Here is a 27,339-nt window from a genome sequence, read left to right on the forward strand (position 1 = left end):
AGGTGAGAAGAAGCAGTCGTAGGCGATATCACAGTGGACAAATCCACATGAAGTAGGTCATGAATGGTAAGAACATAAGAATGAAGGAACACTGCAGAAGGCCTACTGGCCCATGCGAGGCAGGTCCAAGTCTCCTACCGGCTTAAGCCAATGCACCCAACCTAGTCAGGTCAGGTCACATTGACTCAAGGGAGGAACACGGCAACCGACCTGGTAGCACAAGCTATCAGGTCTAACTCACACCCACCCACATCTACTCATGTATATATCCAACCTATTTTTAAAGCTACACAACGTTCTGGCCTCTATAACGGTACTTGGGAGTTTGTTCCACTCGTCCACAACTCTATTACCAAACCAGTACTTTCCTATATCCTTCCTGAATCTGATTTTTTCCAACTTAAAACCATTGCTGCGAGTCCTGTCTAGGCTAGATATTTTCAGCACACTATTTACATCCCCTTTATTTATTCCTGTCTTCACATTTATACACCTCAATCATATCCCCCCTAATTCTACGTCTTTCTAAAGAGTGCAGATTCAGGGCCCTTAGTCTATCCTCATAGGGAAGGTTTCTGATACATGGGATCAACTTTGTCATCCTCCTTTGTACATTTTCCAGAGAATTTATATCAATTCTGTAATACGGTGACCAAAACCGTGCAGCATAATCTAAATGAGGCCTAACCAAGGATATATAGAGTTGAAGAACAACCTGAGGACTCCTATTATTTATGCTTCTTGATATGAAGCCAAGGATTCTATTAGCTTTATTGCGAACACTTATGCACTGTTGTCTTGGTTTCAGATTACTGCTAACCAGAACTCCTAAATCTTTTTCGCAATCCGTAATATTAAGATCTACATTATTTAGTTTATATGTGGCATGGTTATTGTCCTGTCCAACATTTAGAACTTTGCATTTGTCTATATTAAACTGCATCTGCCACTTCTCCGACCACTGCATCAGTCTATTCAAATCTTCCTGGAGTGCTCGAATGTCCTCGTCAGAATGAATTCGACGGCCTATTTTGGTGTCATCGGCAAACTTGCCGATGTCGCTCTTTATACCCTCATCTATGTCGTTTATGTAGATTGTGAACAGCAGGGGGCCCAACACTGACCCCTGTGGAACACCGCTCGTGACGCTTCCCCACTCTGATTTCTCCCCATTTATGCAAACTCTCTGCTGCCTATTTGTCAACCATGCCTCTATCCAGGAAAAAAATTATCCTCCTATTCCATGTGCTTTAATTTTCCTCAATAGTCTCTGATGTGGGACCCTGTCAAAAGCCTTACTGAAGTCCATATACACAATATCATATTCATTACCATGATCTACCTCCTCAAATACCTTAGTGAAAAAAATAAATTCGTAAGGCAGGAACGCCCCTTTGTAAAACCATGCTGAGATTCGTTGATTAATTTATGCTTTTCAATGTGGCTACGAACTGCCTCGGCAATTATTGATTCCATAAATTTTCCCACTATGGAGGTAAGGCTTATTGGTCTATAGTTCGAAGCTAAGGACCTGTCACCTGTTTTGAAAATAGGTATCACATTTGTCATTTTCCACTTATCTGGCACCATGACAGTTTGTAGTGATATGTTGAAAAGATTAGCCAAAGGTGTGCTAAGCTCCTCTTTACATTCCTTTAGAATCCTTGCATACAGTTCATCAGGGCCTGGGGATTTGTTAGGTTTTAATTTATCTATTTGCCTAAGGACCATGTCACTTGTGACCCTAATAGTGCACAGTTTATTATCGTCCTGTTCTACATAATTTATCATTACTGGAATATCGCTGGTATCCTCCTGTGTAAAAACTGAGAGGAAGTATGTGTTAAAAATTCTACACATTTCCTTATCACTGTCAGTGAGCTGACCCGAGGAACTTTTGAGTGGGCCTATCTTGTCCCTGATCTTACTTCTGTATACCTGAAAGAATCCTTTTGGGTTAGTCTTCGATTGTCTTGCAACTTTAACCTCATAATTTCTTTTTGCTTTTCTAATTCCCTTTTTTATTTCTCTCTTTAATTGAATATATCGATTTCTTAATTGCCCCTCTCCTCTTTTGATTTGCCTATATATGCCTCTCTTTTGACCAATCAGATATTTTAATCTATTGTTCATCCATTTAGGATCATTTTTGTTTGATCTGATTTCCCTATTTGGAACATAATTTGACTGAGCAGCTAGAACTATGCCCTGGAAAGCATCATATCGGCAACCATCACCACCTACCTGACCCTTAGTCAGGTCATTCCAGTTCAGCCCACCTAAGTAATTTTTCAGTCCAATGAAATCAGCCAAGCGAAAGTCAGGGACGGAGACTTGATTGCCATTATTAGGGGAATTCCATGATATATTAAAACTGAGTGATTTGTGATCACTTTCCCCAAGCTCATCATTAACCTCAAGATTATTAATTAGTGTTTCCCTACTGGCAAGAACCAAGTCAAGGAGGTTATTTCCCCTAGTTGGCTCTGTCACAATCTGTTTTAAACAACAATCCTGGATCCTATCAAGAAAGTCACCTGACTCTAAATTTCCTGTCAAATTGCTCCAGTCAATCTGTCTATAGTTGAAATCTCCCATTAGCACAACATTTTCGTATGTAGATGCCTTACGAATTTCGTCCCATAGAAGTTTACTGCACTCCCTATCAAGATTTGGGGCCCTGCAAATCACACCCAAAATTAGTTTTTCTCGGCCCTCGAGAAGCTGTAACCAAACAGATTCAGTGGCTGACGTTTCTAATTTAATATCTTGTCTAACACAACAATTTAAATTGTCTCTGACATACATCGCTACTCCACCACCCTTCCTGTTGACCCTGTCAGTGTGGAATAATTTATAGCCTTGTATGTGACATTCAGAGGGCATCTCTCTATCTTTCAGATTGAGCCAGGTCTCTGTTATAGCAATAATATCTAAGTTTCCTGCACTTGCAATTAATCTTAGCTCATCTATCTTATTTCTTACACTCCTGCTATTAGTATAGTAAACCTTAAGGGAGCTAGTCCCTTGCTGCCCTCTGCTGTCCCCCTTTGTTTGCTGACCTGATCTATTGTCTTTATTTATAACTTCATGCTGAATGCCTTTTATACATTTACTGTTTCCAACCCTAGTGTTGCAACCTGCTTGTTTCCCACACACACCCATACCTCTATCTTCCATCAGTTTAAAATCATAGGCATTTCACCAATGGCCTTCTCAATCGAGTCTGCAAGTGCTACCACCCCAGCCCCAGAGAGATGTACCCCATCCCTTGCATACATATCATGTTTGCCATAAAAGGTGTTCCAGTTGTCAATGACTGGGATTGCAAGTTCCTTGCAGTATCTGTCTAGCCAGCAATTTACACCAATTGCCCTAGACAACCATTCATTTCCTACTCCCCTTCTAGGCAAGATGCTACATATGATTGGGATCCCTCCCTTAGACTTAATGAAATCTATAGCTGACCTGTACTTATCTAGCAGCTCTTCTCTCCTACCCTTCCCAATATCATTTCCACCAGCACTGAGACAGATAATGGGCTTGTTCCCATTACCTGACATGATATTATCCAACCTGTTGACAATGTCCCCAACACCAGCTCCAGGGAAGCACACTTTATCTCTCATCTTCTTATTCCTATTACAAAAAGCACAGTCAATATATCTTACCTGAGAGTCACCAACCACAAGAATGCGCTTACCTCCATTAGCAGGGGCAGTAGTACCCTTACCTTCACTGGCCACTGAAGTACATTCATCCCGAAGAACAGAGAAGCGATTTCCTACCTTCAGATCTTCACTCTTAACTTTCCTTACTCTGATGCGCCTCCCATTACTGTGAACCACTCGCCACTTGTAGCAGGTGCTGGGCTGCACCTCACTGCTGGTAGCCGTTGCTGCCTCCCCAACTACAGCCTCCTCACAGCGAGAGAGACTGCACCTCACTGCTAGAAGCCTCATTCCCCACAACTCCAGCCACCTCACACTCTGTCCCAGACCCATTGAGGTGGACCTTCAGCCTCCTAATCTCCTCCTGGAGAAGCAAGACCTCCTCCTTCAACTCTCCAACCTCAATTTTTAAAACACTGCAGAAGCAAGCCATGCTTTGTAACCGTCCACGCTAATCCCCAAGACAAGACCGACAAGACACAAATTAGACACGTGTAACATCTGGGTATCTTTATTTGTAGACGTTTCGCCAACTCCGAGACTGAGTGACTGATTACCTCACCTTCCATTTATATTTCTGTTTTCCAATTATATCTTTAAATTTGTGTTGATAAAGCCACTGGTTGGCGAAACGTCTACAATAAAGATACTCAGATGTTGCACATGCGTCTAAATTTCATCACGTGGAAGTAGGTCTTGCCTATAGGTTAGGTAAATGAAGAATTTCTCCTATGAAAAACCCAAGATATTACTGTGTCTGGCAGGAATGTAAATGAATGTGTCTGAGTCATTTATCTTCCTGTCAGACGCTGACACATCTTGGGATCTTAATACCTAACCTAGTCTAAAATTTCTGTCCCGTGTTGATCTAAAAAACTTATTTTGCATAGAGTAAAGGTTGAAAAAAATGGCGCTGGGTCATGTCCCCATTTCCCATCCCTTATTCCTTAAGAACATAATAGTAGAGGAACACTGCAGAAGGGCTACTGGCTCCCTACAAGGCAAGTCCTTATCAAAACCACCATCCTCCAATGCAATCCTACACTCTCCATTCGTTTCATCAATCTCAATCCTTCCCTCTCAATCCCTCCCATCTCCCCAACCCTAAGTAAAAACAACTCAACCTTCCACTAGAACGCTGATGTCAGCTGCTATCCCCTGCTATCCTCTCAAGGCCGTTCAGTACCAGTCCTTCCACTACGTAACCAGGAACTGTTCAAAGCTGCACGCTGTCACTAACAACCTGAGTGGTCAGAGAGGCTTAGTAACCCACACGGGTTTAGCGCACAATGTAATATAATACAATACAATCTAAACGCAAAACAGGCTATATAATTTCCAACCAACGTGCAACTCTTGGGTTACAGGGTATCTTTATTGAGGAAACGTTTCGCCACACAGTGGCTTCATCAGTCCATACAAAGGATAAACTTGAAGAACAGGAAAAGAATTAGGTAATCAGTCCCTCAACCTTGAGTCGATGTGGTCAGTCCATCAATCTTGAATAGAATACGGCATACGTGCGGAGAAGCAGCTTATAAACCGTAGGCAGGAGAGGTGCAGCAGTCGTAGGTGGTGTCACATTTGTCCAGTGTGGAAGTAGGTCGTGCCCAAGGGTTAGGCAAGTGAAGAATTCCCAAGAAGTTGCAGTGTCTGACAGGATTGTAGATGAATGGTTCAAAGAACCATTCATCTACAACGATGATAGTCTTTAAATAACAGTGTACTTTTAAAAATAGGTTAGATAAATACATGAGTGGGTGTGAGTTGGACCTTACTAGTTTGGGCCAGTAGGCCTGCTGCAGTGCTCATTCTTTATGTTCTTATTTCTCTCCAGGCTGGAATACTGCTGTATACTGACGGCCGTCTTCAAGGCAGGAGAGATTGCTGAGCTGGAAAACAGAACTTTCACTGGTTCCTTCAGCTGTATTCACTGGAATGTAGGCGAGAAAGGTACATAATAATTTGCACCTGGAAAATCCTGGAGGGACTGGTGCCAAAGCTGCACACTGAAATCACTCCATACGACAAGATACTTGGTAGATGGTGCAAAATACCTGAATTAAAAAGCAGAGGCACAACGAGCACAATAAGAGACAACTCGAGGAGTGTCAGAGGTCCCCGACTCAACGCACTTCCTCCATTCAAAAGGGAAATTACCAACAAACCTCTGGTTGTCTTCAGAAGGGAACTTGACAGGTTCTTTAAATCAGTTCCTGATCAGCTGGGCTGTGGTTCGTATGCTGGAATGAGTGTGGTCAGCTGTAACAGCCTGGTAGACCAGGCTTTGATCCACCAGGTCTGATCTGGGACCAGGCCATGGGGGCACTGACCCCCGAAAGAATCCATTATAAGTAACCTCACAGCAAGAGGGCTAAACCTGTTGTTAGGTAAGACACATATGCAACAGTTAGGTATCTTTATTTCGAAAAGTTTCGCCTACACAGTAGGCTTCTTCAGTCGAGTACAGAAAAGTTGATAGAAGCAGAAGATACTTGAAGACGATGTAATCAGTCCATCACCCTTAAAGTTTTGAGGTGGTCAGTCCCTCAGTCTGGAGAAGAGCATTGTTCCACAGTCTGAAACAATATGGAGATGAAGTGACAGGATGGAGCCTTATATACCACCAGGAGGTGAGACGTAGGTAACTAGAAGAGGTAAGAACAACCTGTCGGTATTTTATACCATTTTAATGATCAAACTGTCAGACACTGCAACACAAGGGTATCTTGGTACAGACCTACAATCAACTTCGACAACCTCCACTAGTGAGAACGGCTGGATTTGAGAGGGACCTGACCTCCCAACATCTGCGTTCTTACCTCTTCTAGTGACCTACGTCTCACCTCCTGGCGCTATATAAGGCTCCATCCTGTCACTTCATCTCCATATTGTTTCAGACTATGGAACAATGCTCTTCTCCAGACTGAGGGACTGACCACCTCAAAACTTTAAGGGTGATGGACTGATTACATCGTCTTCAAGTATCTTCTGCTTCTATCAACTTTTCTGTACTCGACTGAAGAAGCCTACTGTGTAGGCGAAACGTTTCGAAATAAAGATACCTAACTGTTGCATATGTGTCTTACCTAACAACCTGTCGGTATTTTATACCATTTTAATGATCAGGGCTAAACCTGAAGGGATCACAAAACACCTGCGATATACCTGTGACCTGTTTAGCTTTTTCCTACTGCAGCTTGACCCTGTGCCACCCTTGTTTAGTACTTGCCTGGTCAACCAGACTGTTGCTGCTAGCCCACATATCCATCACAGAAAGGTTGATCTGGCACCTGACAGAAAATACATCTGCTCACACCTGACTATGCTGGTACTAAAGTACCTATTATTATTTTTTATAATACTCTCCCAAGGAACGCCAATTGGCTATAACCTTAATGTTGAGCTCTCAGGGGACCGAGAAGGCCACATTTAGCTGTGGTCAGGCAGGACGATTTATGGCAGGCGTGGTGAAGCACTCCGCCTCGAGCCATGGTCAGGGCCTCAAGGGGTTCCATAACGAATTAAATCCTAGGTAGTGTTCTCACCAGTGTTAAGAACATAAGAAAGAAGGAACACTGCAGCAGGCCTACTGGCCCATGCGAAGCAGGCCCAAGTCTCCTGCCGGCTTAAGCCAATGCCCCAACTTAGTCAGGTCAGGTCACATTCACTTAAGGAAGGAACACAACAACTAACCTAGTAGCACAAGCTAGTCAGGTCCAACTCACACCCATGTATTTATCTAACCTATTTTTAAAAGTACACAACGTTTTAGCCTCTATAACTGTACTCGGGAGTTTGTTCCACTCATCCACAACTCTATTACCAAACCAGTGCTTTCCTATATCCTTCTTGAATCTTAATTTTTCCAACTTAAAACCACTGCTATGAGTCCTGTCTAGGCTAGATATTTTCAGCACGTTATTTACATCCCTTTTATTTATTCCTGTCTTCCATTTATACACCTCAATCATATCATCCCTGATTCTACGCCTTTCTAGAGTGCAGATTCAGAGAGAACTGGACGGATACCTAAAGTCAGTGCCGGATCAGCCGGGCTGTGGCTCGTACGTTGGACTGCGTGCGGCCAGCAGTAACACCACGACTATGGTGCTCTTCGCACCTTCTGCTAGGTTGAGGGACTGATTACCTCATCTTCTGTATATAGTCCTACAGTCTTCAAGTTATGTCCTGGAATTTGTATTGATAAAGCCACTGGATGGCGAAACGTCTACAATAAAGATACCCAGATGTTGCACATGTGTCTTACTTTCATCAGTAACAGCCTAGTTGATCAGGCCCTGATCCATCGGGAGGCCTGGTCGTGGGCCGGGCCGCGGGGGCGTTGACCCCCGGAATAACCTCCAGGTAATCCAGGTAACCCTCAGTCTATCCTCATAGGGAAGATTTCTGATGGAAATAAATGGTATAAAATACCGACACAATGGCAATATAAACACAAATGCAGTATAATGTGATCCTTTATTGACTACGTTTCGCCCACACAGTGGGCTTTTTCAAGTGTGGGCGAAACGTAGTCAATAAAGGATCACATACTGCATTTGTGTTTATATTGCCAAGATTTCTGATACAGTACCACCAAGATGAAGAATTAGACACCTGTGCAACATCTGGGTATCTTTATTTGTAGACGTTTCGCCCTCCAGTGGCTTGATCAATACAACGACATAATATGAAGAGTGTAGAATTATGTACAAAAGATAAGGTAATCAGTCCCTCAGCCAGCTCCAAGGCTGAGGGACTAATTACGGCTTGATAAAGCTCCTGGAGAGCGAAACGTTGCCACAATAAAATGTCACACTGGTTGCATTTGTGTCCTTTAATTAACATATTGTCGGTAATTCTACCAACATTAATACACTAATCACCTCATATTTTGCATATTGTTCTACAGTCTTCACGTTATGTTCTTGTATTATAAAGTCACTGGTTGGCGAAACGTCTACAAATCAAAATACCCAGATGTTGCACACGTGTCATAATTCTTTATCCTGCCCAGTTGTACAAGAAAGGTATAAAATACCGACAATATGAAAGTTAAGACACATGTGCAACATCTGGGTATCTTTATTGTAGACGTTTCGCCATCCAGTGGCTTTATCAATACAGATTCTAGGACATAATTGGAAGACAGTAGAACTATACACAAAAGATGAGGTAATCAGTCCCTCAGCCTTGGAGTTAGTGTTGACAGCATCGTGGTGGAGGAGAATCTGGAGCAAAGACAAGAAGACTGGCGGTTATATAGGCGTCAGTGGATCAGGACGTGCAGCAGACGAGGGCATCTACAAGACCTTCTTCACGGCTGCTACAACTAACCCATGTCTTTGGGAAGGACCTACTTCCACTGGGGAATCCCGCCTACCAGTGACTATGTCCTCGTCTGCTACACGTCCTGATCCACTGACGCCTATATAACCGCCAGTCTTCTTGCCTTTGCTCCAGATTCTCCTCCACCACGATGCTGTGAACACTAACTCCAAGGCCGAGGGACTGATTACCTCATCTTTTGTATATAGTTCTACAGTCTTCCAATTATGTCCTAGAATCTGTATTGATAAAGACACTGGATGGCGAAACGTCTACAATAAAGATACCTAGATGTTGCACACGTGTCTTACCTGGAGGTTACCTGGAGGTTATTCCGGGGATCAACGCCCCCGCGGCCCGGTCCACGACCAGGCCTCCCGATGGATCAGGGCCTGATCAACTAGGCTGTTACTGCTGGCCGCACGCAGTCCGACGTACGAGCCACAGCCCGGCTGATCCGGCACCGACTTTAGGTATCTGTCCAGCTCTCTCTTGAAGGCAGCCAGGGGTTTATTGGCAATTCCCCTAATGCTTGATGGGAGGCTGTTGAACAGTTTTGGGCCCCGGACACTTATGGTGTTTTCTCTTAGTGTACCAATGGCGCCCCTACTTTTTATTGGCGGCATTTTGCATCGCCTGCCCAGTCTTTTACTTTCGTAGGGAGTGATTTCTGTGTGCAGATTTGGGACCATTCCTTCCAAGATTTTCCAAGTGTAGATTATGATATATCTCTCCCTCCTGCGTTCCAACGAGTACAAGTCAAGTGCTTCCAAGCGTTCCCAGTAGTTAAGGTGCTTGACAGAACTTATACGTGCAGTAAAGGATCTCTGTACACTCTCTAGATCTGCGATTTCACCTGCTTTGTATGGAGATGTTAATGTACAGCAGTATTCCAGCCTAGAGAGAACAAGTGATTTGAAAAGGATCATGGGCTTGGCATCTCTCGTTTTGAAAGTTCTCATTATCCATCCTATCATTTTCTTTGCACGTGCGATCGTGGCACTGTTGTGATCCTTGAAAGTGAGATCCTCAGACATTACTACTCCCAGGTCCCTTACATTATTTTTCCGCTCTATTGTATGGCCGGAGTCAGTAGTATACTCTGTTCTAGTTATTATCTCCTCCAGTTTTCCATAACGGAGTAGTTGGAATTTGTCCTCATTGAACATCATATTGTTTACCGTTGCCCACTGGAAAACTTTGTTTATATCTTCTTGGAGGTTAACCGCGTCCTCAGCAGATGACAGCCTCATGCAGATCCTAGTATCATCCGCAAAGGATGATACGGTGCTGTGGTGTATATCTCTGTTTATGTCTGATATGAGGATAAGGAATAAGATGGGGGCGAGTACTGTGCCTTGTGGAACAGAGCTCTTCACTATGGAAGCCTCCGATTTAACTCTGTTGACCACTACTCTTTGTGTTCGATTTGTTAGGAAGTTGAAGATCCATCTCCCCACTTTCCCAGTTATTCCTTTAGCACGTATTTTATGGGCTATTACGCCATGATCGCATTTGTCAAATGCTTTTGCAAAGTCTGTGTATATTACATCTGCATTCTGATTTTCTTCCAGTGCATCCAAGGCCATGTCATAGTGATCCAGTAGTTGTGAGAGGCAGGAGCGACCTGCCCTGAACCCATGTTGCCCTGGATTGTGCAGATTTTGGGAATCCAGGTGATTTGCAATCCTGCTTCTTAGCACTCTTTCAAAGATTTTTATGATGTGGGATGTCAGAGCTATTGGTCTATAGTTCTTAGCTAATGCTTTGCTGCCACCTTTATGGAGTGGGGCTATATCCGTTGTTTTAAGTGACTGTGGAATTTCACCCATGTCCAAGCTCCTCCTCCATAGTGTACTTAGGGCACGCGAGAGGGGTTTCTTGCAGTTCTTAATGAAAACAGAGTTCCACGAGTCTGGGCCCGGGGCTGAGTGCATAGGCATGTTGTCAATGGCTTTTTCGAAATCTATCGGAGTTAGGGTAATGTCGGAAATCTGGCATACATTTATGGAGTTTTGAGGCTCATTCATGAAGAAATCATTTGGGTCGTCGATCCTCAGACCGATTAGTGGTTCACTAAACACAGAGTCGTACTGGGATTTCAATATTTCACTCATTTCCTTGTTGTCGTCTGTGTAAGTCCCATCCTGTCTGAGTAAGGGCCCGATACTAGATGTGGTATTTGCCTTGTTTTTGGCATATGAAAAGAAATATTTTGAATTTCTTTCAATTTCACTAATAGCTTTAAGCTCCTCCTGCCTCTCCTGGTTCCTGTAAGAGTCATTTAGCTTAAGTTCGATAGTTTCCACTTCCCTGGTCAGCGCCTCCCTTCGTGTATCAGATATTCTAGCACTCTTGAGGAGCTCAGTGACTCTTCGTCGTCTTCTGTAGAGGGAGCGTCTTTTTCTCTCCAGTTTACTCCTGCTCTTCTTCTTTCTTAGGGGAATATGCTTAGAACATGCTTTGGCTACCAGGCAGTTGATCCTTTCAAGGCACTGGTTTGAGTCCATGTCATTTAAGACATCTTCCCAACATGTTTCGTTTAGGGCATGGTTTACCTGGTCCCAGTTGATGTTCTTGTTGTTGAAATTGTATTTTGTGAAGACACCTTCACAGGTACATGCATTCTGTTGTTCAGGACCCCTATGCATGTACGTCTGGACTTCGATTAGATTGTGATCGGAATTAGTCGTTTTTGATATTCTTATGTCTCTTATCAGGTCCTCATTATTTGTGAAGATAAGGTCAAGTGTGTTTTCTAGTCTTGTTGGCTCCATTATCTGCTGGCTTAAGGTGTGTTTTTCGCAGAGACTTAGTAGCTCATGTGTGTGTGACCTTTCATCTGCGCTACCTCCGGGGATTGTTTCAGCTATAACATTATTTGCTACATTCTTCCATTTTGTATGCCTTAGGTTGAAATCACCAAGCAGTAAGATGTTTGGGGATGGAGCTGGAAGGTTTTCCAAACAGTAATCGATTTTCAGTAGCTGTTCCTTGAACTGTTGGGAGGTTGCATCTGGTGGCTTGTATACAACCACAATGACTAGGTTTTGGTTCTCGATCTTTATTGATAGAACTTCAACTACCTCATTTGTGGTGTTCAGCAACTCCGTGCAGATAAGGGACTCTTTGACATACAGGCCAACCCCCCCTTGTTGCCTGTTTTTTCTGTCGCATCTAAAAAGGTTGTAACCACTTATCCATATTTCACTGTCAAAGTGATCTTTTGTGTGAGTCTCTGTGAAGGCTGCAAACATTGCATTAGACTCCACTAGAAGTCCACTGATAAAAGGTATTTTGTTGTTGGTGGATGGCTTAAGGCCCTGTATATTAGCAAATATGAACGAGGTTGTATTCTGTGTTTGTTGGGGGGATTTTGTTATTGGCATCAGTAGTTGTAATAATTCTGGAGGGCCATGGGTGGCCACTGGCTGCGCCTCCAGTCCAACAAGGCTCCAAGGACTTTCATCCTGCCCAGTGTTCTCTATAAGCTTGTTTATCGTGAACATAATTAATGTGAACAAGTATAGCAGCGGTGTTGGCATCTGAGTTACTAATACCATGACTCACAAAATCGTAATGACACGATTGCAAACAAACCATACCACGGGTGGGATTTGAACCCGCGGTCAGAGAGTCCAGTGGCTAAAGCGACGGTCTGGAGTTTTGAGACTGATCGCGGGTTCAAACCCCGCCCGTGGTATGGTTTACTAATACCATAACAAAATGTAATTAAAACACTTAATTTTTCATTTATCATTTTTTTTTTTGTCATTTTTAGGAAACTCAATTTTTTTCAATTTAATTTTAAAACAGTTTTGGCTTAAAGCATTTAGAGTAAAAAAAAAAACTTACATATTTAACCTAAAAATGAAGTGACACGGCAGTAGGCCTACTGGCGCATGCTAGGTAGGTTCAACTCTCACCAATTTATATACCCGTCTAACCTATATTTAACACTACTCAAAGTTCAGGCTTCAGTGAGGCTACCTGGAATTTGTTCCACTCGTCTACAACTCTATTGCCAAACCAATACTTTACAGAATATATAGGCCTGACCCAGGACGAGGCTGCGCGAGCAGGAAAACTCTCGAAACACGTCAGAGGTAAGGTATGTAAATAGAATGAAAGGTGTATAGAAAGATATATAAGAATAATCATATTCTTTGAAGTTAAACGAGTCATTAATTCATACCAAGTTGGTATCACTGGAAATAAGCGCTGCTGCAATAGTCATTACGCTCTTACCTGTGATGTGCATGTGACTGGCTTCAAGGGTGGAATCCTGGCAGCCCGGCCACAAGCCAAGTTTATCTGCTCACCAGCTAGTCAACCAGGTTGTTTTTGCTAGCAGCTCACCGGCCCACAATTTACGATAGATGGCGGTTCAGGTCTATTTATAGGGAACAATAGACAGGGACATCTATCATAGCACTGTACGATCCTTTGCAAACCTTACCTTTGATTAGTTCCGAGAGTATTTCTACTCCGGAGCCCCGGCCATGGGCCAGGCTCGTCTGGTTCTTGCCTGGTCAACCAGGCGGTTGCTGCTCGAGGCCCGCTGACCCACATATCCATCACAGCGTAGTTGATCTGGCGCCTGGTGAAGATACTTGTCCAGTTTCTACACCTGTTCCAGCAGTGTTTCTGATATATTGTAAGATGTTGAATAGTGGATACAATGATACTATAATGTGTGTGAAAGTGACCTCCAAAGAAAACAAGAGTACAAGACCAATTCAAACCACTCAATAGAACGTAAGTCAAATGAGAGAGATCTGGGAGTGATAATGTCAGAAGATCTCACGTTCAAGGAGAACAAATGCATGAAAGATATGTTGGATAACTAGAACTTTCCAAACAAGAGATGCCAAGACAATGATGATACTCTTCAGGTCACTCGTTCTCTCTATGCTGGAATATTGCTGTGTACTAACGACCACCTTAACGGCAGGAGAAACTGCTGAGCTGGAAAATGTTGAGAACATTCACAGCTCGTATAAACTCAGTCAAGCACCTAAATTATTGGGAGTGTTTGTAGTCCCTAGAGCTGTACTCCTTAGAACCTAGGAGAAAGATACATCATAATCTACACCTGGAAAATACTTGGAGGAACTGGTACCAAATCTACACACCGAAATTACTACTTACGAACACGAGATGTTTGTCAGACAGTGCAGGATACCTCCAGTGAAAAGCTGGGAAGCGATAAGTACAATGAGGAAACTCAATAAATGTAAATGGACCACGACTCTTCAACACCCTCCCTTTACGCTTAAGGGATATTAAAGTATCAACATCTAGCTGTCTGCAAGAGAAAACTCGACAGATTACACACACAAAAAAAAACGTTTCTGATCACCCGGGTTGTGGTGCATAAATTGGACTGAGGGTGGCAGGCACCAACAGCTTGATCGATCAAGCCAGCAACTAGGAGGCCTGGTCTGGGACCGGGCCCGGGGGAGACGACCCCCGAAGAGACTAAAGGCAACCACGCTCACTGTTGAAATCAGAGAACAGGCTGGGTGGATAGGCCTCTAAAATTTCCCACCACCCAAGTCATCCTCCTGCCCGTAACATTCTCTGCCCAGTTCCCTCAACCCACAACCACTAACACCTTTCTCACCCTTCCTATAAGTTATTACCCCTCCTTCCTTCTCACCGCCTATCCCACAGTATTCCTCTGCCTCTTGTTCGTGTTGTCTTACACGGGAATTTCCAACAGCTGGTCACTGTCAGTCTCTTCTCTTCCTTCTTTCCTTTCATTTTGTGTTTATTGTTCTAATGTGTGTTTAGTGTTTGTTCTAGTGTTATAGTGTTTGTTCCAGTGTTTATAGTGTTTGTTCTAGTGTTATAGTGTTTGTTTCAGTGTTTATAGTGTTTGTCCTAGTGTTATAGTGTTTGTTCTAGTGTTATAGTGTTTGTTCCAGTGTTTATAGTGTTTGTCCTAGTGTTATAGTGTTTGTTCCAGTGTTTATAGTGTTTGTTATAGTGTTTGTTCCAGTGTTTATAGTGTTTGTTATAGTGTTTGTTCCAGTGTTTATAGTGTTTGTTATAGTGTTTGTTCCAGTGTTTATAGCGTTTGTCCTAGTGTTATAGTGTTTGTTCTAGTGTTATAGTGTTTGTTACAGTGTTTGTCCTAGTGTTATAGTGTTTGTTCCAGTGTTTATAATGTTTGTCCTGGTGTTATAGTGTTTGTTCTAGTGTTATAGTGTTTGTTCCAGTGTTTATAGTGTTTGTCCTAGTGTTATAGTGTTTGTTCTAGTGTTATAGTGTTTGTTCTAGTGTTATAGTGTTTGTTCTAGTGTTTGGTCCAGTGTTTATAGTGTTTGTTCTAGTGTTATAGTGTTTGTTCCAGTGTTATAGTGCTTGTTCCAGTGTTTATAGTGTTTGTCCTAGTGTTTATAGTGTTTGTCCTAGTGTTATAGTGTTTGTTCCAGTGTTTATAGTGTTTGTCCTAGTGTTATAGTGTTTGTTCTAGTGTTATAGTGTTTGTTCTAGTGTTATAGTGTTTGTTCTAGTGTTTGGTCCAGTGTTTATAGTGTTTGTTCTAGTGTTATAGTGTTTGTTCCAGTGTTATAGTGCTTGTTCCAGTGTTTATAGTGTTTGTCCTAGTGTTTATAGTGTTTGTCCTAGTGTTATAGTGTTTGTTCTAGTGTTATAGTGTTTGTTCTAGTGTTATAGTGTTTGTTATAGTGTTATAGTGTTTGTTCCAGTGTTTATAGTGTTTGTCCTAGTGTTATAGTGTTTGTTCTAGTGTTATAGTGTTTGTTCTAGTGTTTGTTCCAGTGTTTAGTGTTTGTTCTAGTGTTATAGTGTTTGTTCTAGTGTTTGTTCCAGTGTTTAGTGTTTGTTCTAGTGTTATAGTGTTTGTTCCAGTGTTTATAGTGTATACAAAGTGTAAGAGCATACATAGTGTAAGAGCATACATAGTGTAAGAGCACATAGTGTAAGAGCATACATAGTGTAAGAGCATACATAGTGTAAGAGCATACATAGTGTAAGAGCATACATAGTATAAGAACATACATAGTTTAAGAACATACATAGTGTAAGAGCATACATAGTGTAAGAGCATATATAGTGTAAGAGCATACATAGTGTAAGAGCATACATAGTGTAAGAGCATACATAGTGTAAGAGCATACATAGTGTAAGAGCATACATAGTATAAGAGCATACATAGTTTAAGAGCATACATAGTATAAGAGCATACATAGTGTAAGAGCATACATAGTGTAAGAGCATACATAGTGTAAGAGCATACATAGTGTAAGAGCATACATAGTGTAAGAGCATACATAGTGTAAGAGCATACATAGTGTAAGAGCATACATGGTATAAGACCATACATAGTGTAAGAGCATACATAGTGTAAGAGCATACATAGTGTAAGAGCATACATAGTGTAAGAGCATACATAGTGTAAGAGCATACATAGTGTAAGAGCATACATAGTTTAAGAGCATACATAGTGTAAGAGCATACATAGTGTAAGAGCATACATAGTGTAAGAGCATACATAGTGTAAGAGCATACATAGTGTAAGAGCATACAGTGTAAGAGCATACAGTGTAAGAGCATACAGTGTAAGAGCATACATAGTGTAAGAGCATACATAGTGTAAGAGCATACGGATACAAACAGGGCCCAGAAACTAGGCCCCAAAGTGGTTAACACGAGTACGTGTACATTACATCTTTAAGCTTCAAGTCAATAATACAAATTGTACACATCGTCTGGGTCTGTACATTCGTGTGATTCATCTGTGCTTTTAACTTCCAGCTGTGCCTTTTTGTGCCTGTGACTCGCCTCTCAGATTCCTACTGTCCACCCTGTCAACTTCTCTCAATATTTTATACGTTAAAAGTGACTCACGAAATCGTAATGACACGACTGCAAACAAACCATACCACGGGTGGGGTTTGAACTCGCGGTCAGAGAGTCTTAAAACTCCAGACCGTCGTGTTAGCCACTGGGCCAGTGTGGGCCCAGTTTGTTTACGTTACAAGTGTGTTTCAGACCTCAAGCAAAGTTAATTTAAGAGCAAGTCAACATATGCAAAACAACCACTGTGAAAAATAAAATAGTCAGTTTCCCATAGTGGATGGTGAACATACAATAAAATATATAGGGTAACCCCCCACCCCACCCAAAAAAAAGTCAGTGACTTATTTCTATTGGTGTCCTTCTAAGTTTATTTAGGAGCAGGTACACACAAATACAATTACATAAATTATCATACATAGTAACATAAGTATAAATTACCAAGGATAATTAAAAAAAAAGTCAAAGTGATTTAAATCCACTGAGGTCCTTGTAATATCTTAATATTAAGAGCAAGTAATGAGAATAGGTGATCAGAGGCAGTGAAACAGCCTGCAACAGTGCCTCGTGACCTGGTCGTTAAAGCTCTCGCTTCACACGGCGAGGGTCTGCGTTCGATTCCCAGCGAGGGTAGAAATATTGAGCGTGTTTCTTTACACTGGTTGTCTATGTTCCACATCAGTAAAATGGGTACCTGGGTGTTAGTGAACTGGTGTGGGTCGCATCCTGGGACAAGGACCTAATTTGTGGGTAATGCTCTGCATAACAAGGGGATTTCTATATAGTAGTAGTATGTCACTGATGTCAGCTATGGTCTGTATACCTTGTACATGTACTGGTAGTAAATATATTATTATTATTATTATTATTATTATTATTATTAAAGTCTGTACAAGACAGCAATACAGACCAGTCTGTGTGGTGGGAGTAGAACTGGAGGAACTGTCAGCGTAGATGGTCGGTGTAATGTTATTTTCTAGTCTGAGTTTCGTTTATCTTGGAGAGAACCTGTCATGTTGATGCTTGTCTTACTGTTCCGTGTCTTACTCTTCCGTGATTCGTTATTCTATGTTATGTTGATCCTTGTCTTACTGTTCCGTGCTTGTGTTTCGTGACCTACTGCCCCGTCCGTCCATGTTTCGTGACCTACTGCCCCGCCCATCCATGTTTCGTGACCTACTGCCCCGTCCGTCCATGTTTCGTGACCTACTGTCCCGTCCGTCCATGTTTCGTGACCTACTGCCCCGCCCATCCATGTTTCGTGACCTACTGCCCCGCCCATCCATGTTTCGTGACCTACTGCCCCGTCCGTCCATGTTTCGTGACCTACTGCCCCGCCCATCCATGTTTCGTGACCTACTGCCCTGCCCATCCATGTTTCGTGACCTACTGCCCCGCCCATCCATGTTTCGTGACCTACTGCCCCGCCCATCCACGTTTCGTGACCTACTGCCCCGCCCATCCATGTTTCGTGACCTACTGCCCCGCCCATCCAGGTTTCGTGACCTACTGCCCCGCCCATCCATGTTTCGTGACCTACTGCCCCGCCCATCCACGTTTCGTGACCTACTGCCCCGCCCATCCATGTTTCGTGACCTACTGCCCCGTCCGTCCATGTTTCGTGACCTACTGCCCCGCCCATCCATGTTTCGTGACCTACTGCCCCGCCCATCCATGTTTCGTGACCTACTGCCCCGTCCGTCCATGTTTCGTGACCTACTGCCCCGCCCATCCACGTTTCGTGACCTACTGCCCCGCCCATCCACGTTTCGTGACCTACTGCCCCGCCCATCCATGTTTCGTGACCTACTGCCCCGTCCGTCCATGTTTCGTGACCTACTGCCCCGCCCATCCACGTTTCGTGACCTACTGCCCCGTCTCGAGTCAGACAGCTGCCAAAATATACCAACTATGACCCTCTACAATACACAGGCTATACAAGGTCGAGGGATTTGTGGCGTGACTGGTCACTGTTGTTAGGATGACGGAGTGTAACACACGCTGTACGCACTTACATAATACCGTACGCACATACTGCGTATATGCTGTAAGTTTATTTACATACGGGTAAACACAAGTTCAATTATCAAACATAGTAACATATGTGTAAATTACCCAAGATAACCCCCCCCCCAAAAAAATAATGTCAGTGACTTATTTCCATTGGTATACTTGAGCTGTGTATACCCGCTGTACACGTACTCGTAAGCAGACGATCTACGCACATGTACACGATTTATACATGTACAAACGCGATGTTCACATACCGTAAAAACCTACTATCACATACTTTAAATACCTACCATCACGTATCTTAAATACCTACCATCACGTATCTTAAATACCTACCATCACATATCTTAAATACCTACCATCACGTATCTTAAATACCTACCATCACGTATCTTAAATACCTACCATCACATATCTTAAATACCTACCATCACGTATCTTAAATACCTACCATCACGTATCTTAAATACCTACCATCACGTATCTTAAATACCTACCATCACGTATCTTAAATACCTACCATCACGTATCTTAAATACCTACCATCACATATCTTAAATACCTACCATCACATATCTTAAATACCTACCATCACATACCTTACATACCTACCATCACGTACCTTAAATACCTACCATCACGTACCTTAAATACCTACCATCACGTATCTTAAATACCTACCATCACGTATCTTAAATACCTACCATCACATATCTTAAATACCTACCATCACATACCTTACATACCTACCATCACATACCTTACATACCTACCATCACATAGCTTACATACCTACCATCACATACCTTAAATACCTACCATCACATACCTTAAATACCTACCATCACATACCTTAAATACCTACCATCACATACCTTAAATACCTACCATCACATACCTTAAATACCTACCATCACATACCTTAAATACCTACCATCACATACCTTAAATACCTACCATCACATACCTTAAATACCTACCATCACATACCTTAAATACCTACCATCACATACCTTAAATACCTACCATCACATATCTTAAATACCTACCATCACATATCTTAAATACCTACCATCACATACCTTACATACCTACCATCACATACCTTACATACCTACCATCACATACCTTACATACCTACCATCACATACCTTAAATACCTACCATCACGTATCTTAAATACCTACCATCACGTATCTTAAATACCTACCATCACGTATCTTAAATACCTACCATCACGTATCTTAAATACCTACCATCACATATCTTAAATACCTACCATCACATATCTTAAATACCTACCATCACATACCTTACATACCTACCATCACATACCTTACATACCTACCATCACATACCTTACATACCTACCATCACATACCTTACATACCTACCATCACATACCTTACATACCTACCATCACATACCTTAAATACCTACCATCACATACCTTAAATACCTACCATCACATACCTTAAATACCTACCATCACATACCTTAAATACCTACCATCACATACCTTAAATACCTACCATCACATACCTTAAATACCTACCATCACATACCTTAAATACCTACCATCACATACCTTAAATACCTACCATCACATACCTTAAATACCTATCACATACCTTAAATACCTACCATCACATACCTTAAATACCTACCATCACATACCTTAAATACCTACCATCACATACCTTAAATGCCTACCATCACATACCTTAAATACCTACCATCACATACCTTAAATACCTACCATCACATACCTTAAATACCTACCATCACATACCTTAAATACCTACCATCACATACCTTAAATACCTACCATCACATACCTTAAATACCTACCATCACATACCTTAAATACCTACCATCACATACCTTAAATACCTACCATCACATACCTTACATACCTACCATCACATACCTTAAATACCTACCATCACATATCTTAAATACCTACCATCACATACCTTAAATACCTACCATCACATACCTTAAATACCTACCATCACATACCTTAAATACCTACCATCACATACCTTAAATACCTACCATCACATACCTTACATACCTACCATCACATACCTTACATACCTACCATCACATACCTTAAATACCTACCATCACATACCTTAAATACCTACCATCACATACCTTAAATACCTACCATCACATACCTTAAATACCTATCACATACCTTAAATACCTACTATCACATATCTTAAATACCTACTATCACATGCCTTAAATACCTACTATCACATACCTTAAATACCTATCATCATATACCTTAAATACATACTATCACATGCCTTAAATACCTACTATCATATACCTTAAATACCTACCATCACATACCTTAAATACCTACTATCACATACCTTAAATACCCTAAGGAGACAGTGTATACACAGGCTTCTTCTCACAGTCGTTAAAAACCACGGATAAAGCCCCACTCCACAAAGGTGGCAGTAAAACAATCGTAAAACTATGGACCGATAATCTCCTGCCAAGACTGCAGGATGGAAAACCTACCTAGGCTGAGGGACTTATCTCCTCAAACGGAGCTTTATACCAGACGACATTTCCTTCTATACAATGTTTGCAATATCCCTACTGAGGGCGAAACGTTCCATAACAGGCTACTTTTATACCTCTAATGACTTTCCAGAGTCTTTCTACTCCCTAAGCCCGACCATGGGCCAGGCTTGTCTGGTGCTAGCCGGTAAGAGGGTTATATAATCTACCCTCCATAATCCCCTACACCACTGACTTGTAACTAAGATATCAAATATTCTACCCATCAATCTTACTCTTATTAAGGTTAACCTTAACAATCTCTACCTCCATCACAGGTAAAAAAAAAATCACGTTTTTTTTTTTTAATCTATTCTGTGTGATGGACTATGACAGTGATAGATAGTTTTCTCTCCTCTTAGGTAACTATCACGTAGTATTTGTGTAACAATACACCGTGGGAAACCAGTAGACACTGTGGGAGACCCGTATACACTGTGGGAGACCAGTATACACCGTGGGAGACCAGTATACACTGTGGGAGACCCGTATATACTGTGGGAGACCAGTATGCACTGTGGGAGACCAGTATACACCGTGGAGACCCGTATACACTGTGGGAGACCAGTATGCACTGTGGGAGACTAGTATACACTGTGGGAGACCAGTATGCACTGTGGGAGACCAATATACACTGTGGGATACCCGTATACACTGTAGGAGACTCAGTATACACCGTGGGAGACCGGTATACACTGTAGGAGACCCGTATACACTGTGGGAGACCCGTATACACTGTGGGAGACCCGTATATACTGTGGGAGACCCGTAGACACTGTGGGAGACCCGCAGACACTGTAGACAAGTATACACCGTAGGAGACCCGTATACACTGTGGGAGACCCGTATACACTGGGAGACCCGTATACACTGTAGGAGACCAGTATACACTGTAGGAGACCCGTATATACTGTAGGAGACCAGTATACACTGTGGGAGACCAGTATACACCGTGGGAGACCAGTATACACCGTGGGAGACCAGTATACACCGTGGGAGACCAGTATACACTGTGGGAGACCAGTATACACTGTGGGAGACCCGTATACAATGTGGGAGACCCGTATACACTGTGGGAGACCCGTATACACTGTAGGAGACCAGTATACACCGTGGGAGACCCGTATACACTGTATACCAGTATACACCGTGGGAGACCCGTATACACTGTGGGAGACCCGTATACACTGTAGGCCAGTATACACCGTGGGAGACCCGTATACACTGTGAGAGACCCATATACACTGTGGGAGACCCGCATACACTGTAGGACACCAGTATACACCGTGGGAGACCAGTATACACCGTGGGAGACTAGTATACACCGTGGGAGACCCATATACACTGTGGGAGACCCGCATACACTGTAGGACACCAGTATACACCGTGGGAGACCAGTATACACCGTGGGAGACTAGTATACACCGTGGGAGACCCGTATACACTGTGGGAGACCAGTATACACCGTGGGAGACCCGTATACACTGTGAGAGACCAGTATACACCGTGGGAGACCAGTATACACCGTGGAAGACCAGTATACACCGTGGGAGACCACTATACACCGTGGGAGACCAGTATACACCGTGGGAGACCAGTATACACAGTGGGAGACCACTATACACCGTGGGAGACCACTATACACCGTGGGAGACCAGTATACACCGTGGGAGACCAGTATACACCGTGGGAGACCAGTATACACCGTGGGAGACCAGTATACACCGTGGGAGACCAGTATATACAGTGGGAGACCATTATACACTGTGGGAGACCACTATACACCGTGGGAGACCAGTATACACCGTGGGAGATCGTAAACAGCTGATACACGCACCTTTGTTTAAAAAACAATAGATCTGCTGACCGAAGCAGCCATCTTGATGCTACAATTTCACAAGTTGGTGGAGTGAACACACGGACTCCAGGCCGAGGGACTGATTACCTCAAACTACTCATCATCTTCCACCGTAGTCTGCACCGGACTGATGAAGCCACTGTGTGGCGAAAAGTTTCCATATGTTGCATAAGTGAGTCATTCTTCAAGGAACGAGACAGGAAAAAAGTGACAGGAAAAAAGTGACAGGAAAAAAGTCTCAGGAAAAATGTCTCAGGAAAAATGTCTCAGGAAAAATGTCTCAGGGAAAAATGTCTCAGGGAAAAATGTCTCAGGGAAAAATGTCTCAGGAAAAAAGTCTCAGGAAAAAAGTCTCAGGAAAAATGTCTCAGGGAAAAATGTCTCAGGAAAAATGTCTCAGGGAAAAATGTCTCAGGGAAAAATGTCTCAGGGAAAAATGTCTCAGGAAAAAAGTATCAGGAAAAAAAAGACAAACTAACCTAAATAAAATGCGACTTTTTTCCTAGCCAAAACTGTGACTTATTTTCTGTGACTTTTTCTGGACATCCATTGATGTAACTGTCAAATGTGGGTAACACTGAAAATGGGTTAGGTAAATATTTTTGTTAGTGGGTTTGGGTTTGAGAAGGACCTGCCTAGTATGGGCCAGTAGGCCTACTACAGTGCTCCTCCCTTATGAGAAAACGAGAAAGAACTGGGGTAAGAATGTACCTTGAGAACCAGAATTTCTCACTACGACAGCCTATGATTTCAGTTTGTTCTTCAACATTGTTTTATTTATTATTAACTCGTCGGCCGTCTCCCACCAAGGCAGGGTGGCCCGAAGAAGAAAAACTTTCACCATCATTCACTCCATCACTGTCTTGCCAGAGGCGCGCTTACACTACAGTTATAAAACTGCAACATTAACACTCGTCCTTCAGAGTGCAGACACTGTACTTCCCATCCCCTGGTGAGGGGTTCTTGATCTAGGGAACTGGATCTATGATCCAGTTCCCTGAATTAAGCCTGAATACCTTCCACATCCCCCCACGGGCGCTGCATAATCCTACGGGTTCAGCGCTTCCCCCTTGATAATAATAATAATAATAATATAATAATAATAATAATAATAATAATAATAATGTACTTCCCATCTCCAGGACTAGTCCGGTCTGCCGGTTTCCCTGACTTCCCTCACAAATGTTAACTTGCTCACACTCCAACAGCACGTCAAGTCCTAAAAACCATTCGTCTCCATTCACTCCTATCTAACACGCTCACGCATGCTTGCTGGAAGTCCAAGCCCCTCGCACACAAAACCTCCTTTACTTCCAACCTTTCCTAGGCCGACCCCTACCCCGCCTTCCCTCCACTACAGATTTATTTAAATCAGATTTATTGTTTTATTCACAAGAAAGCGCTATACCAGTAGGGGCTGTACAGTGCCTGACGAGACATACTCAGGTTCGATGCAAGAATGGGAATATTACCTTTAATTATTCTGATAAAGAGCCCTCACCAGTCTCAAGATATCTCACCAGCATCAAGAACCCTCACCAGCATCAAGAACCCTCACCAGCATCAAGAACCCTCACCAGCATCAAGAACCCTCACCAGCATCAAGAACCTCACCATCAAGAACCCTCATCAGCATCAAGAAACTTCACCAGCATCAAGAACCCTCACCAGCATCAAGAACCCTCACCAACATCAAGAAACTTCACCAGCATCAAGAACCCTCACCAGCATCAAGAACCCTCACCAGCATCAAGAACCCTCACCAGCATCAAGAACCCTCACCAGCATCAAGAACCCTCACCAACATCAAGAACCCTCACCAACATCAAGAACCCTCACCAGCATCGAGAATCCTCACCAACATCAAGAACCCTCACCAACATCAAGAACCCTCTCCAACATCAAGAACCCTCACCAACATCAAGAACCCTCACCAGCATCAAGAACCCTCACCAACATCAAGAACCCTCACCAACATCAAGAACCCTCACCAACATCAAGACATCTCTTGAAGGGTGACCATTAATTAAGTAGTCATCTGATCCCATTATTCCATGACTCCAACAGCCTAGTTGATCAGGTCTTGATTCCCCAGTAAGCCATGTCTGTGAGAGGGCCTGGGGGGGGCGCTGACCCCTGACAACATCCTCCAGGTATCAGTTTAGTTCCAAAAAAACACCACCACAAGGTAACACTCGCAGCCTTTGTTGCCCTCAGTAACTTCTCTGTTGTGGTCAGATAAATCATTCTACCATTTCTCCTGTCACACAAAACACCACGCTAATCACTGCTACCTCAACCACTACTATCACCATCACGCTAATCACTGCTACCTCAACCACTACTATCACCATCACGCTAATCATTCTAATCATCTCTGCCTTTATCATCAGATCCATCAGGGGGATGACAACCATGCTAGGACAGGGAAGCACAATCATTCCCGCCTCTATCATTCTACATGTGACAGTAATGACAGGTGAGGAATGATGGGAATCACTTCCCTAATGACATTATTCCCTGATATACGCATCCGCCAGTGACTTCATCAGTCCAATACAAAGAACATTGTAAAGAGAGGAGGAGTTTGAGGTAATCAGTCCCTCAGCCTAGAATCGATGTGTTCAGTCCATCAGTCTTGATTACACCGTCTTCACATCTCTACTGCTTCTGCTAGCTCTTCTGTACTCGACTGAAGAAGTCTACTGTGTAGGCGAAACGTTTCGGAATAAAGATACCTAACTGCTGCATATGTCTTACTTATCAGTCACCCCACACACATCCTGCGAGTGGTAGTCACCCCACACACATCCTGCGAGTGGTAGTCACCCCACACACATCCTGTGAGTGGTAGTCACCCCACACACACATCCTGTGAGTGGTAGTCACCCCACACACACATCCTGCGAGTGGTAGTCACCCCACACACACATCCTGCGTGTGGTAGTCACCCCACACACACATCCTGCGTGTGGTAGTCACCCCACACACACATCCTGTGTGTGGTAGTCACCCCACACACACATCCTGTGTGTGGTAGTCACCCCACACACACATCCTGTGAGTGGTAGTCACCCCACACACACATCCTGTGAGTGGTAGTCACCCCACACACACATCCTGTGAGTGGTAGTCACCCCACACACACATCCTGTGAGTGGTAGTCACCCCACACACACATCCTGTGAGTGGTAGTCACCCCACACACACATCCTGTGAGTGGTAGTCACCCCACACACACATCCTGTGAGTGGTAGTCACCCCACACACACATCCTGTGAGTGGTAGTCACCCCACACACACATCCTGTGTGTGGTAGTCACCCCACACACACATCCTGTGAGTGGTAGTCACCCCACACACACATCCTGTGAGTGGTAGTCACCCCACACACACATCCTGTGAGTGGTAGTCACCCCACACACACACATCCTGTGAGTGGTAGTCACCCCACACACACATCCTGTGAGTGGTAGTCACCCCACACACACATCCTGTGTGTGGTAGTCACCCCACACACACATCCTGTGTGTGGTAGTCACCCCACACACACATCCTGTGAGTGGTAGTCACCCCACACACACATCCTGTGAGTGGTAGTCACCCCACACACACACATCCTGTGAGTGGTAGTCACCCCACACACACACATCCTGTGAGTGGTAGTCACCCCACACACACACATCCTGTGAGTGGTAGTCACCCCACACACACACATCCTGTGAGTGGTAGTCACCCCACACACACACATCCTGTGTGTGGTAGTCACCCCACACACACACATCCTGTGAGTGGTAGTCACCCCACACACACACATCCTGTGAGTGGTAGTCACCCCACACACACACATCCTGTGAGTGGTAGTCACCCCACACACACACATCCTGTGAGTGGTAGTCACCCCACACACACACATCCTGTGAGTGGTAGTCACCCCACACACACACATCCTGTGAGTGGTAGTCACCCCACACACACACATCCTGTGAGTGGTAGTCACCCCACACACACACATCCTGTGAGTGGTAGTCACCCCACACACACACATCCTGTGAG

At 43.4% G+C, this 27,339-nt stretch overlaps 1 protein-coding gene across 3 annotated transcripts in view; it reads right to left on the bottom strand.

Annotated features, from left to right (window-relative positions):
- Window positions 1-27,339, bottom strand: part of LOC128703154 (A disintegrin and metalloproteinase with thrombospondin motifs 9) — a 1,205,378-nt gene that overhangs the window by 1,060,581 nt on the left and 117,458 nt on the right. The gene's annotated exons all lie outside the window — the stretch shown is intronic.

This window comes from Cherax quadricarinatus, chromosome 85 (assembly GCF_038502225.1).
Source record: "Cherax quadricarinatus isolate ZL_2023a chromosome 85, ASM3850222v1, whole genome shotgun sequence".
Classification (NCBI taxonomy): domain Eukaryota; kingdom Metazoa; phylum Arthropoda; class Malacostraca; order Decapoda; family Parastacidae; genus Cherax; species Cherax quadricarinatus.